This window comes from Trifolium pratense, linkage group LG2 (genome assembly GCF_020283565.1).
Source record: "Trifolium pratense cultivar HEN17-A07 linkage group LG2, ARS_RC_1.1, whole genome shotgun sequence".
Classification (NCBI taxonomy): Eukaryota; Viridiplantae; Streptophyta; class Magnoliopsida; order Fabales; family Fabaceae; genus Trifolium; species Trifolium pratense.
Genome location: NC_060060.1, coordinates 25804105 through 25820277, shown reverse-complemented (window position 1 = coordinate 25820277; position 16173 = coordinate 25804105).

Sequence of the window (16173 nt, the reverse complement as noted above, 5' to 3'; positions counted from 1 at the left end):
GCAATCACGTTGTCAACTGCAGGTGGATCGGCTTGGTCATGAATCATTTCAAAATCCATTAGTTTCTCATGAAGTTCAGCAAAGACAACAGGACTTTCTCGGCTTCTAAGTGCAGCGGAAATTTCACGATACTCAACACTTAAACCATTGAGTGTGTGGATGAAGATCAGTTTCATCAAATGGCCGATCAATGATTGAAAGTTCATCGGAAATCGCCGTTATGCCTTGAAGGTATGTAGCCATGGATTGGTTTCCTTTTTTGAAATTGGAAATCCGATGTTTAAGACCCATAACACGCACCCTTGAGCGGCCAGCATACATGGTTTTTAGAATCTCCCATGCTTGATTGGAACTTTTGACAGTTCCTAAGCGTGTCACCACTGTTGCAGCCACGGAAGATACAATTCCATGTAAAATGAGTTGATCTTGTCGAACCCAATGAGTGAAGTCTGGATTGACAGTCGTGGTACTGTTTGCTAGGTGTTTTGATGGACAAGGCTTATTTCCATCAACATAACCCATAAGATCATAGCCTGTTAAAAGAACCATGAATTGGATTCTCCAAGCAGGATAATTGTCTCCATCAAGCTTGATGCAGAGTTGAGAACCAGCATTTAATACGATCAATTTGTCAACTGATGACACAGTTTCAGCAACTGTAGACATAGTAAGGAATAAGGATCGTGAAAAAATAATTGCTTTTAAGCTATTGTGCTCTGGATACCATAAAGAGAATGATATTGCATTGATTATACAAGCCATAATGTTGGCTATTTATATATACTGTTAGGGCTCAAACTCCAAATGATGACTCAGCTACCCAATCATTAGCTAATGATTATTCTGTGGGACCCAGAGAATGGTTAGTCTATTCTAGAAGAAGGAAAGCTGTCAAGAGTTAGTTACAAGTGAGGTGACGTGGGGAGAGAGAAGTACAAGGATAGAGTCATTCCTTCCACGATATAAGGAGCTAGATAGAGAGTTGAGAATTATCTTTTGATTATAGCTAAGTTGTTAGAATGGAAAGGCAAGTCTAACCTTGCTTTCACTGAGCTTAGCTCTGGTCAGATATTGTTAGGATCACAATCTCCTCATTATCTGTATTATTCTCCATCTTTTATTCATCAATAAAACTCTATTTCCTTGTTCTGTTTCATCATCATTTCACTATTTCCATCTATAATTTCTGGGTTCGTAACAATTTGGTCCGACCTGCCGGATACGAATCGTGGATCAGTGAATGCCTAAGAATACATCGCAGATTCAATTGATTCGAGGAATGGATGAGAAGGTTGCTTCGTTGGAAGCAGAGATCAGTGGCATGAAGACGTCAATGGCGGCGATGGAACGTAACCAAGAGAAACTCATTGCTCTTTTTGAAAAGAGTTTGGGTAAGAAGGTTACCACAGAGGATGAACGAGTCGTTGACGAAGGAATCAAGAACGCCGGAGAAGCATCGGTGCACAGCAACACCCAATCGAGTAATAACCATCTCGAGGGAGAGGCGTTGGCTGAGTTTCGTCGTTCAGTAAAGAAGGTAGAGCTCCCTACTTTCGACGGTGAGGATCCGGCCGGTTGGATCTCACGCGCTGAAGTTTATTTCAGGGTCCAGAACACGCGATCGGAGGTGAAAGTGAATTTAGCACAACTGTGTATGGAGGGACCAACGATTCATTTTTTCAACTCATTAATCAATGAGAATGAGAATCTGAGTTGGGATCAATTGAAACAGGCCCTATTGGAGAGATATGGAGGTCATGGGGAGGGCGATGTGTATGAACAATTGACGGAGCTCCGACAGCGAGGAGATGTGGACGATTACATCAATGATTTTGAGTATCTCACTGCTCAAATACCTAGATTGCCTGATAAGCAATTTCTGGGTTACTTTTTACATGGATTGAAGGAGGAGATACGGGGGAAGGTGCGAAGTCTTTCGGTGATGGGTGATTTGTCGCGTTCGAAGGTGTTACAGGTGACGAGGGCAGTAGAAAGGGAGACGAAGAAAGACTATGGACCGGGTTTAAATAGATCTAATAAACCGGGTCACGGTTCAAACCGAACCGGAAGTTATGGGTCTCAGAGATAAGGCCGATTGGGTCTTTGTGAAATCTGGATCTGGTGATGGGTCCAAAGATAGTGGAAATGGGCCTAGGAAAGATAAGCCCAATCAGAATGACACAAGGAGAAATAATAACACAAGGGATCGGGGATACTCCTCATTATCTTATAATGAGATTATGGAGAGAAAGAAGAAGGGATTATGTTTTAGGTGTGGAGGAGCAAATCATCTGAAACATCAATGCCCTGAAAGACATCTTAAGGTATTGGTGGTGGATGATGATGAAGAAGGAGACACAGAAGGAAGGTTGTTGGCAGTAGAGGTGGAGGATGAAGAGGAAGTGACTCAAGGAGTGATGAGTATGATGAATCTGCATCAACTCGATCGCCATGGTCAGTCCAAACCCCAGGTAATTAAGCTAAAAGGCACCATTCATGAAGTTCCAGTAGTGATTTTAATTGACAGTGGAGCTTCACACAACTTTATCTCACAAGGGTTGGTGCGTAAAATGGGTTGGGATATTGAAGACAGTTGCCCTATGAGTATCAAATTGGGAGATGGATCTTGTTCCAACACCAAGGGTACTTGCAGAGGGTTAGAAATTAATGTGGAGGGTATGAAGGTGGAGGTGGATGTGCAGTTGTTTGAATTGGGATGTGTGGATGTTGTCTTGGGTATTGAATGGCTTCGTACGTTGGGAGACATGATTGTTAATTGGCAGAAACACACGATGAGTTTCTGGTATAACAAACAATGGGTGACCATGAGAGGTATTGAAGGTCATTTGAATCTGATGGATACACTATACAGTGTAATTTGCAAACCCAAGAGACATAGAGCGAACAGGAGGAAGGAGGAAGAGGAGAAGACAAGTTGTGGAGTCTTTCAAACCTTAAAGGTGGATCAATTTGAGGCCTTGGAACACTTGTTGAGTTTGTGTGCAGATGTTTTCCAAGACCCTGTGGGATTACCACCTAAGAGGAAGAAAGAACATGCTATTGTCTTGAAAGAGGGAGCTGAAGCTGTCAATGTCAGGCCATATAGATACCCTCATCACCACAAGGATGAGATTGAAAAGCAAGTCAAAGAAATGCTTTCTGCTGGAGTGATCCGTCCTAGCACTAGTGCATTTTCAAGTCCTGTGATTCTAGTTAAGAAGAAAGACAGTACTTGGAGAATGTGCATCGATTACAGGGCTTTGAACAAAGCTACAGTGCCTGACAAGTTTCCCATTCCTGTGATTGAGGAGCTATTAGATGAACTCCATGGAGCTTGCTACTTTTCCAAGCTAGACTTGAAATCTGGATATCACCAGGTGAGAGTCAAGGAGGAAGACATACACAAGACAGCATTTCGCACTCATGAAGGGCATTATGAGTTCCTTGTCATGCCGTTTGGGTTGATGAACGCTCCTTCTACCTTCCAGAGCTTAATGAATGAGGTATTCAGACATTTGCTAAGAAAATATGTTCTAGTTTTCTTTGATGACATACTAGTATATAGTAGAACTTGGTCTGATCATATTAAGCATTTAGAGGAAGTATTAAAAATTCTGCAGTCGCAAGGGCTAGTAGCTAACAAGAAAAAGTGTAGTTTTGGTCAAATGTCTGTTGAATATTTGGGTCACCTAATTACTGGACAAGGGGTAGCTGTAGACCCTAGTAAAGTAATAAGTGTGACTAATTGGCCAGTCCCCAAGAATGTAAAAGGTGTGAGGGGCTTTCTAGGACTCACTGGTTACTACAGAAAGTTTATAAAAGACTATGGGAAAATAGCTAGACCCTTGACAGAGTTAACCAAGAAAGATGCTTTTATCTGGAGTGAGAAAGCACATGCTGCTTTTGATATGTTGAAAAAAGCTCTTACCACTGCTCCTGTACTTGCTTTGCCTGATTTCAATAAAAATTTCATTATTGAATGTGATGCCTCAGGGTGTGGTCTTGGTGCCATTCTTATGCAAGAAAGAAGACCTATTGCTTACTTTAGTAAGGCTTTAGGGGTCAGAAATTTAACTAAATCTGCATATGAAAAAGAATTGATGGCTGTGGTTTTGGCAATACAACACTGGAGACCCTATCTCATAGGAAGAAAATTCATAGTCTCTACTGACCAGAAAAGTTTGAAACAATTGCTGCAACAAAGGATGGTAACTGCTGAACAACAAAACTGGGCAGCTAAGTTACTTGGCTATGATTTTGAGATTATCTATAAGCCAGGGAAACTGAATAGAGGGGCAGATGCTCTCTCTAGAGTAGAAGAAAGTGGTGAATTGTGTCAAGTAATTACTAGTGTGCAATGGAATGATGAAGAGATAGTGAGAGCAGAAATTCAAGAAGATTCAAAACTGCAACAAATAATTAAGGATCTGCAGAAGGATGTGAACTCCAGACCTGGTTATGTGTACAGGCAGGGGGTGTTGTTGTATGAAGGGAGACTAGTGCTATCTGACAAATCCTCTTTAATTGATCAGTTATTGACAGAATTCCATGCTACTCCTCATGGTGGTCATTCTGGTTTTTACAGGACATATAGAAGAATAGCTGCAAATGTGTACTGGATAGGGATGAAGAATACAATCCAGGAATTTGTACGAGCATGTGACATATGTCAACGACAGAAATACTTGACCAGCTCACCTGGAGGCTTACTACAACCTCTCCCAATACCAGATCGTGTTTGGGAAGATCTTTCCATGGATTTCATAACTGGATTACCAAAATCCAAGGGTTATGAGGCCATTCTGGTAGTAGTAGACAGACTTTCAAAGTATGTTCATTTTGTACCTTTGAAGCACCCTTATACAGCAAAGGTCATTGCAGAAACCTTTGTAAGGGAAGTAGTAAGGTTACATGGAATCCCTCTGTCCATAGTGAGTGACAGGGATCCCATTTTCATGAGCAATTTTTGGAAAGAGTTGTTTAAGTTACAGGGCACCCAGCTGAAGATGAGTACAGCCTATCATCCAGAGACTGATGGCCAAACTGAAGTGGTGAATCGTTGTTTAGAAACCTATTTGAGGTGTTTTGTCACTGATCAACCAAAAACATGGTCAAATTGGATCTCTTGGGCTGAATATTGGTTCAATACCAGTTATCACAACTCTTCTGGCAAGACTCCTTATGAAGTGTTATATGGCAGAGTTCCACCAGTCATTACACGCTGGGTAAAGGGTGAAACTAGGGTGGAAGCAGTACAGAAAGAGCTTGAAGACAGGGATGAGGCTCTTAGACAACTCAGAGAGCAGCTACAAAAAGCCCAAGATAGGATGGCACAGTTGGCAAATAAGAAAAGATGTGACAGAAAGTTTGAGGTAGGAGAGTGGGTTTTTGTTAAGCTTAGAGCTCACAGGCAACACTCTGTAGTCTGTAGGATCAATGCTAAGCTTGCTGCAAGATACTATGGTCCATATCCTGTCCTTGCACGTGTTGGAGCAGTGGCCTATAAGCTGAAATTGCCAGCTGGATCACGTGTACACCCAATTTTTCATGTGTCCTTATTGAAAAAGGCTGTGGGGACCTACCAAGATGAGGAGGAGCTTCCTGAATTGGAGGGTGAACAGGGTACATTGATTGAACCAGAAGATATTCTTGCAAGGAGATCTGTGCAAGTGCAGAATGAATGGGTTGATCAAGTTCTCATACATTGGAAAGGACAGAAATTAGAGGAAGCTACTTGGGAGGACACTGTCATGTTGAGAAGCCAATTTCCTCAATTCTGCCTTGAGGACAAGGGTGTGATTTCTGGAGGGAGTATTGTTAGGGCTCAAACTCCAAATGATGACTCAGCTACCCAATCATTAGCTAATGATTATTCTGTGGGACCCAGAGAATGGTTAGTCTATTCTAGAAGAAGGAAAGCTGTCAAGAGTTAGTTACAAGTGAGGTGACGTGGGGAGAGAGAAGTACAAGGATAGAGTCATTCCTTCCACGATATAAGGAGCTAGATAGAGAGTTGAGAATTATCTTTTGATTATAGCTAAGTTGTTAGAATGGAAAGGCAAGTCTAACCTTGCTTTCACTGAGCTTAGCTCTGGTCAGATATTGTTAGGATCACAATCTCCTCATTATCTGTATTATTCTCCATCTTTTATTCATCAATAAAACTCTATTTCCTTGTTCTGTTTCATCATCATTTCACTATTTCCATCTATAATTTCTGGGTTCGTAACATATACAAATGATACAGTTCTTTAGAACTAATTCCTAGCATCAAGGGAGCGTATGATTCAAAACTATAGCAGCTGATCATGTACACAATAATAGGGAAAGTGGTTTACACCTTCAACACATAAGGATAGGAACAACTTATTATAATTATATATTAACTATACTTGTGGCCCTTCGTTTGGATAGAGCCATATGTAATCACGCTTGGCTTTCCCATTGGCAAGTTATTCACTGTTGTGCCCTCTACAAGCACTGTTCTGACCACCATCCTTTGTTGGTTAGTCAAGAATTATCTGAAATGCAGCACCCTACGACTTTCCGTTTTTGTAAAGCCTGGACATCTCATGAAGATTGTGAGAGAGTTATGATGGAAGAGCGGAACAAACAAGTCGTTGGCAATCCCATGGCTTACCTTCAAACAAAGCTTAAAAGATTGAAAGTGGCATTAAGGGCATGGAACAAGGAAGTGTTTGGAAACATTGATGCTAACGTAAAACTCGCAGTGAACGAGGTAATGCGGATCCAGTCCCTAATAGACATCAATGGAGTTAATGATGACCTTCAGCAATTGGATTATAAAGCACAACTGATTCTCTCTAAAGCTCTTCTTGACCAAGACCAATTTTGGAGAGAAAAAGAAAGAGTTACACACTTTATGCACGGCGATAGAAACACATCATATTTTCACTGAGTGGCTAAGATAAAAGAAGTGACAAAGAAAATTCACATGTTGCATAACAGTAATGATGCAATTACTAGCGCTACTGTGATTGAGGATCATATCCTCCAATATTTCCAAGCTATTTTCTGTCAACACAATAATAGTACTGCAAGTAATATTGTCGTGAACAGTATCCCACCTTTAGTTACATCTGAGGATAATAATTTGCTTCTCCGTCTTCCCTCTAATAATGAAATTAAGTCCACGATTTTTAATATGAACGGTGATGGAGTCCCGGAACCGGATGGTTTTGGCGGGAATTTTTTCCAATGTCACTGGCACGTTGTTGCAGTCGATGTCATTAACTCGGTGCAACATTTCTTCATCAATGGTAGCTGCCTAACAATTTGAATTCTAATTTGTTGATCATAATTCCTAAAGCTCCATGTGCTGACCGCATAGAGAATTTTCGACCGGTTGCACTCGCAAACTTTCAATTTAAAATTATTACGAAATTGTTGGCGGATAGACTGGCTATAATAGCTTCAAAAATTATTTCACGACATCAACGTGGCTTTGTACCAAACAGAAGCATCGCTGACTGCATTATTGTCGCCTCTGAAGCCATAAACGTTCTTTCTAAACGAAGCTTTGCTGGTAATTTGGCATTGAAAATAGATATCAAGAAAGCATTTGATACTCTTGATTGGAGGTTAATATAGGCATCATTCCGTTCACTTATCTCGGATGTCCCTATATTCGTTGGTAAACCTAAGGCAATTCAGTTTCAGGCAATGGCAGGTAGAATTAAAGTGAAGCTAGCAACGTGGAAAGGCTCTCTGCTCTTGATTATGGGAAGAGTTCAGTTGGTGCGCTCGGTAATTCATGGAATGCTGGTTTCTTCTTTTCATGTTTATCGCTGGTCCAAGAACATGTTGAAGAAACTTGATGCATGGATTTGCAACTTCGTGTGGATCGGTGATATAAATATAAAGAAATTTTGCACGGTCGCTTGGAAAACAGTTTGTACACCTTACGAGGTTGGTGGTTTGGATTTAAGACCTCCGTCTAAGATTAACGAGTCTCTCATGTTGCTTCTTTGTTGGAAGATGCTGTAAAGAAATGATCAATGGGCGATTCTCTGTCGAGCTCGCTATTTTAAGAATGGTACACCCACTAAATCTTTCCTTCGTTCTTCTATATGGAATGGTCTTAAACATCATTATGCAACTGTCGTGGATCATTCATTATGGCTCATTGGCAAAGGAGATACTATCTCATATTGGAAGGATAATTGGCTAGGTGAATCATTGGTAGATATGCTACATATCCCGCGACAGATTTTGAAAACTCTGAATTCTTCGATTGCGGATATGCGAGTGGCAAATCAATGGATCATACCCAATTATATAACAGATTTCGACGCTGCATTGGCCGACAGAATTTCTGCGGTAACGCTTCCAGCACAGCAGTTTGATGACAGACTTGTTTGGAAGAACTCGACGATGGAATTTTAACATCAAAACTTGCGTATCAGTTCCTCTTTCCAGCACCAGCGACTAATTGGACAGCCCCTATATGTTTTAACCATATTCCCCCTTCCAATTCATTTGTCGTTTGGCGATGTTTGCATGAGTAAATGCCTACCAATGAGAATTTCATGAAACGTGGGTGTACGGTTGTTTCTAATTGTGTTTTATGCATGGCGTCTGCTGAGACCAGTTCCCATATTTTTCTCCATTGCCCTTTTGCTGCTGCACTATGGATATGGTTGGACAGTATTTTTAATCATCACTTTGATATTACAACGTTCAACGGCAGTTTCTACGAGTTGCAATCAAGCTTGGGACGACCAGACGTTGGATCTTGCTACAGCTGCTATTATCCATATTTTCCATACTATATGGATGGCACGAAATGGTATCCGTTTTAATAACACGTCTATTTCATTACATGCTGCACAAATGAAAATAAAAACGTTGATTGTGAATAGTGCTGCACTCATGAAAAGTTGGTCTAGCAAGTCGAGTGCGAACCTGTCAATGTCAATTCTGCAGACGTTACAGGTGCCAATTCGTCTTTAGAACGCACCTACGATCAGTCAGGTACTATGCAAAGTACTGAGTATCCTCGGCGTGCGGAGGTATTTTTCGTGACCATTCTGCCAACCATCTTGGCAGTTTTGCTGCTAAACTCCAACATGATTCTGTGTTGTATACAGAGTTTAGGGGAATGATTATTGCTCTTGAGCACGCTAGCATACATGGTTGCACGCTAGAATACATGGTTGGAATCATATATGGTTGGAGAGCGATTCTAAAGTTGCGTTGAGCGCCATCACAAATATGGATATTGTGCCATGGACTTTGAGAAATCGTTGGAGTAACTGCTTCTCCTTAGGATTAAACATTTCAATGTCACATATTTACCGAGAAGGGAATAGCTGCGCAGACAAACTTGCAAACCACGGTCATAGTCTGTTATCCCTCAGGTGGTGGGATTCGCTTCCGATTTGTGTTAGGAGTGAGTTTTTGAAAGACAAGTTGGGACTCCCTACCTTTAGATTTCACTAGTAATGTTTTTCTCCTTAATTTTTGGATGGGGTAAGGCCTAGCCCCCCACCCACATATTTTTATTTACTATTTTTATATATTTGATGAGCTATAGGTATAGGATAGGTGAAATTAGGGGTGCCAACATAGTTGAGATGTCTACTTGTTTCTTGATGCCTAGATGCTCTTAGTTGATCCAAAAAAAAGAATTTCCTTTCTCTGGGATGTTAATAATTTTAAGACAGAGCTCATCCAATATGGAATATAAATAAACGATGTTGTGCGAATCTAAAACTTAAATGTCTAAAATATATTGTCCTCATAATAAGATGCTTCGCAGGATCAAGTATATGTTCAAGACCCGAAACTTTGGTACTTTCCTATGCCATCAAATACAAGTAGTGCCATTCCTGGTTCAAATCACGACTTCCGAAATGCAGTTTATCATGTGGTGCTTTCATCACCTGTGGTATGATAATTTTTTTTTTTTTGGTTTTCACCACCAGTTTAATCTGGTACGGGGGTCAGTTCTAGCATCAAGTGGTTCCAGCCCCCTCCCGATCGCAGTTGCGGGGGATCGAACCGTGGTCCTCCTTACCAAGTTCAGCGTCAATCACCACCGAACCAACTAACGATTGGTACATGTGGTATGATAACTTAAATCACATATGCTATACACATTTGTAGATTAAGAGATGACTTGCTTTACTCATCTGATTGCTAAATGTGAATGTGTTTGTTCAAATCCATGTTCAATGCAATACTTAGTTTAGTCTTCTCTGTATTATGTAAACAAAGTTACTATCCAACTGATAATATAAAGCTAAACTAATTTTAATATGTCGTTGCCCTTCAACATTTGCAGAGAATAGCATTGTCTTTCTTTAACATTTTAGAATAGTTATCATGTGATTGTGACTATGAGTTTTCAGAGTCATTCTTTAATTCTAACTGACGATGAAGGAGCATGTACTCACTTCAAAAAAAGTGGAAGTGAGAAACTACGAGCAGTTCATGCTCATAAGGGAATTATAGTTGCGCTAGTGCCTGAATTTTATGATTTTCACTTCTAATCTTGTTTATTAAAAATATTTAGGTTGGACTCACTGACATGGCAAATTGATTGCACAAAGCAATGTGGAAAGAATTTTGAGGCATATGGAAACTGATCTAGTATGTCAAATGTGATTTAATTTTATGTAAATCTGCCTATTTGTATGTTCTTTTTCATGCACACAATAATTGCAACCCTTTCTTGCGCACCGAAAATTTTCTTACTCTCTAATGAAACTTTCATCATTAGTTTCTGTCTATGCCGTATTCCGAGTTTCTGACAATAGTTTCCTTATAATTCGAATAAAACCATTTTTTGTCTTTCATTGTGAAGGAAAAGGAAAACCTTTATGCGTCATTTTTGTTTTTCAAGCACTGTTTTCAAATGATAGAAACAGAATGTCTATGCGGTTGACTGAGGAGGCTGAGAGATATATTGAGGATGTTATTTCAAATGTTGAAGATACGGATATTTCGTCACTCGATGGAGAAAGGAGTGACACAAGCTCATTCATCGGAGGACTGATAAAACAAAAACATCTAGCAGTCCACCGTTGCCTATATCTCTTCCTGTTTTGATGGATGGGATTACCTAACCATGGTTGCAATGGGAAACAACTAACAATACTACTTGTACAACAAGCATGAATAAAAGCACTTTTGGCATCGACTCCGAATATTGCCACCCCGATTTCCACTCAAGTTATCAGTAAACTTTTAAATTGTTTTCACATAAAATGCACTTGCGATATTGATTCCTCGATAACCCTAATGAAGCCTTGATTTTACTTCTTGTTAAATTTGATGTCTCGATGACCCTACTGATGCCTTGAATTTACTTGCAATATTTGATACCTTGAATTTACTTGAGATATTGATGTCTCTATGACCCTAAATTGTATTATGAATACTAGTCATAATCATAATAATCTAAAAGTTGCTTATTTGTGATATTCATCTGGTAAGTCTTTTTATTTTTGTTACATGTTATGGTAAGTCTAAAATACACAAGTAATATCCTAAAACCAAAGTGTCGGTAAGAAGTTTGGTTTGAAGTTGAATCTGACTTTGGAATTTAGATATAATAAGATTAGGGATTATATTAAGTAACTGATGCAACTATGGTGGAAACAATAGTGCTTTTAGTCTTATGTGTTGGGGATATATTGATTTGAACTTTGAAGAAGGAGGTAGTAGTTATAAGTTATAACTATTGGTTATGCTCTATTTTGGACTGCAAATATATATTTGTTTTGGCTGAGTTGTAAGTTAAAAGTTATAACTATTGCTTATGTTCCGACAGTTTTGCTGTCATAAGCTAAAAGATATAGCATTTTTTTTTAGCATATTAGCAAGAGATTATGAAAATGTATACTGTTACTATGTTAGTGTGCTTGATTTATCCTTAACAATATCAGAAAATGGAATTTTAAGCAAGGCATATCAACTGGTTCATCCTTAATAACTAAAATATATGATTAAGTTAAACATACCAATATTAATCAAGAGAATCACTTTTTACTCCCATAACATATATAAGACTTTCTTTTGAATCAAAGGTAAAAGTAAAAATTTTATATGAGAGTAACATTTTCTACCACTCACATTTCTATAATATCAAAGGTAAGTGTACTTTCACATGATATATTTTTTAATGACACAAATTTCATATCAAGGTGAACTTGATTGATAATTGCTCTCCCCCTGAATTGCTCAAAATCCTCTCATCCACTTACCGGAAGATATTTTCTAGTAGGAGATGAAATCTTCCGGTAGTGTATTTTGTCTATGTGAGCAACTCGGGGAAAAAAGCAATCACCAACTTGATTAGATTGAAAAGTTTATCTCTTTTGATATACCACAAAAGATACACTGAACTAATTGAACTTCACTTTGTGGGCAGAAGAGAAATGCTTTGATGCTGCAACTATGGATGCTTCAGGTCCACTAGTTGCAGAATCTTTGGTACTTGTCTTTTTATTACCACAAAATAACATTGTAAAGAATCTTAGTATTGATGAAAACCAGCTTTTCTTGTTTCCCTTAGAACCCATTTTACTCCTGTTTGTGATGGTGCTCAATATTATTAATTTAGAGGATTTTGCTAATTGATGGATGCATTTGAATTCATTTGTTAACCTCTATACTTTATATAAACTTAGTTTTCTTGTTGAAGTAGATAATTAACTTGGACAACAAGTTTATTAATTCAAAATATTCACTTTATGCTATTGACTAATTTTATGTTTCTTGTCCAAGAAACTTCGATAACTAGCAGTTCAGTCCATCACTTTCTTGGAATTTACCTTTAAAGCTTAAAAAAAAAAAAACACTATTGATCTCATTCAAATTTAAGTAATAACAATAAGGTGAAGTATATTTTTAGTCCTGTAAAATGCTAGTAATTTGTAAATAATAATAAAAAAATACTTGAAACTTTTATAATCTAATTTTTAAAAATATAAAAAATATTTTTTCAATTCAATTTTTTTTCCTTTCTATTCTCTTAACTAGCACCTCAGAACACAATATTTTGCCAATAAATTCCATTTGGAACTTTTCACGGAACAAAATGTTTATTTGATCGGAATATCCAAAATTCTATTGTTTCACAGATGTTAATAAATTTGTTATTTTTACTAAATTACCCCTTACATACATTAAATTTGCATTGGGACTATGCAGTTATGTCAAAAAGTGACAATTAATCAGGGGTACTTTTAGACGGTCGGAATTGGGTCCAAATTAAATGATTACGATTTTTATCGGTTTGATGGTTTTTGGCCCGAAACAGACCGATGCTCAACTTATATTTAAGGCAAAAAATTTCTTTAACTTTTACTTATAAATAAGTTCAAAGGGAGTATACGGTCAAGGGCATGTTTGATCTGTTTGACAAGAAAGCACAATGACATAAATGTTTGATCTGTTTGCTGCTGCACTATGGATATGGTTGGACAGTATTTTTAATCATCACTTTGATATTACAACGTTCAACGCAGTTTCTACGAGTTGCAATCAAGCTTGGGACGACCAGACTTTGGACCTTGCTACAGCTGCTATTATCCATATTTTCCATACTATATGGATGGCACGAAATGGTATCCGTTTTAATAACACGTCTATTTCATTACTTGCTGCCCAAATGAAAATAAAAACGTTGATTGTGAATAGTGCTGCACTCATGAAAAGTTGGTCTAGCAAGTCGAGTGCGAACATGTCAATGTCAATTCTGCAGACGTCACAGGTGCCAATTCGTCTTAAGAACGCACCTACAATCAGTCTGGTACTATGGAAAGTACGAGTTGATATGGTTTTTTGTGTTTTTGTATTGCGGAATTTGGTGAGATATAAATTTAGGGAGAAAACTCTCCTCAAATATAGGGTTATATGAAGAATACTAAAGTTCTTGTTTTATTCATTATGCTTATGGCTCTATATATAGAGCTACATAAAAAACAAATCATATATTTTTAAAACAAAACTAATCATATAATAAATTCTAAACAAATCTTAAATATTCTAAATAGAAATATAAATCATAAAACCTAATATTATCATATTTTAAATATAAATCTAAATAATATTTAAATCTAAGATCTTCAGAAGATATTTAGGCATATTATTCTCAACACTCCTCCTTGACTGAATATCTTTTGTGCGTATCCAATCTGAGCTTCTTGAAAAATTATTCTTGTTTTGATTCTTCTTCTTATCGCAAGCTTTAGCATCTTTGTGCCTTGTGGACTTCATGGTAGAAACATTGCATTTGTTATGACTTTTAGGTGATTTTTCACAAGCATATTTATTCTCCTCCTTAACTTGAAATTTCTTCAAAATACCTGAATCTTCGCGATCTTCTTTGAATTTAAGTTCTTTTTTCTCTTCAATAATATGATCATTCTTCATTAAATCTAAAACAAATCTTTTGCCTTTAATCTGAGATGTGATCACTTCCTTATTGTTTTGATCCTTAATCACACAACTTTTATGTTCAAATATCACTTTATAATTTTTCTCCAATAACTGAGCAACACTTAAAAGATTCTGATTAATTTCAGGAACATATAAAACATTGGAAATTTGTTTCATACCTGCATGAGTTTTAATTGAAATTGTTCCAATGCCTTCTACTGCAATTTGTTCTCCATTCCCAATTCTGACTTTGGAAATAGAAGTTTTATTGAGCTCTTTGAAAAGATCTCGATCATAAGTCATATGGTTTGTGCAACCACTGTCAATGAGCCATTCTTTTGACGATTTGTTGGTTGTAAAACCTGAGATTGCAAGTAGTAGTTCCTGGTCTTCTTCATATTGTTCATGAGCAATGTTAACATCTCCTTGTTGTTGTTGTGATGTGCATACCTTCATCATATGACCTAATTTACCACATTTTTCACATTTTGCATCAGGCCTCCACCAACAATTCTTTGGTGAGTGATTATCCTTTTTGCAATGAGGACATGGTTTGTGTTGGTATTTCTTTCCAAAACCTTTTGCTAGACATATACCATCTATAGTTCTTTCTTCCCTCATAAGTCTTCTTTGTTCTTGTGCATGCAATGCATGTAACACTTCTGGCAGAGTGATTTTACTCAAATCTTTTGTGTTCTCCAAGGCGGCTATAGAGGCTTCATATCTTTCAGGTACCGTTACAAGGAGTTTTTCCACAATTCTGGAATCAGAAAATTGAGTGCCTAGTAATCGTACCTTATTAGCAATACACAATAATTTATCAGCGTATGTCTTGATTGTTTCATCCTCCTTCATTCTTTGCAACTCGAACTCTCTCAATAAATTCATAACTTGCATGCTTCGAATCCTTTCATCTCCTTTATATTCTTCTATTAGGTAATCCCAAATTTCTTTTGGTGTTTTGAGAGTCATGATTTTAATAAAGACGGTTTGTGAGACACTTGCAAACAAACAAGTCTTTGCCTTTGCCCTCTTGGTTTTTCTTTCTTTATGAGTTTTCATCTGTTCTGTTGTGGGATCTTTTGGTAACGAAGAAACATCGTAATCATCCTCCACAGTTTCTGATAGATCTAGAGCATCTAAGAATGCCTTCATTCTCACCGCCCAAAGATCATAGTCTTCTCCATCAAAGATCGGAGGAGCAACCTTTGAAAAATCCATCTTCACAGGTCCTTATGAACGTTGGCTCGGATGCCACTGATATGGTTTTTTGTGTTTTTGTATTGCGGAATTTGGTAAGATATAAATTTAGGGAGAAAACTCTCCTCAAATATAGGGTTATATGAAGAATACTAAAGTTCTTGTTTTATTCATTATGCTTATGGCTCTATATATAGAGCTACATAAAAAACAAATCATATATTTTTAAAACAAAACTAATCCTATAATAAATTCTAAACAAATCTTAAATATTCTAAATAGAAATATAAATCATAAAACCTAATATTATCATATTTTAAATATAAATCTAAATAATATTTAAATCTAATATCTTCAGAAGATATTTAGGCATATTATTCTCAACACGAGTATCCTCTGGATTAAGGTATATACTGATGGTTATTTCTTGGACAATTCCTCGGCGTGCGGAGGTATTTTCCGTGACCATTCTGCCAACCACCTTGGCAGTTTTGCTGCTAAACTCCAACATGATTCTGTGTTGTATACAGAGTTTATGGGAATGATTATTGCTCTTGAGCACGC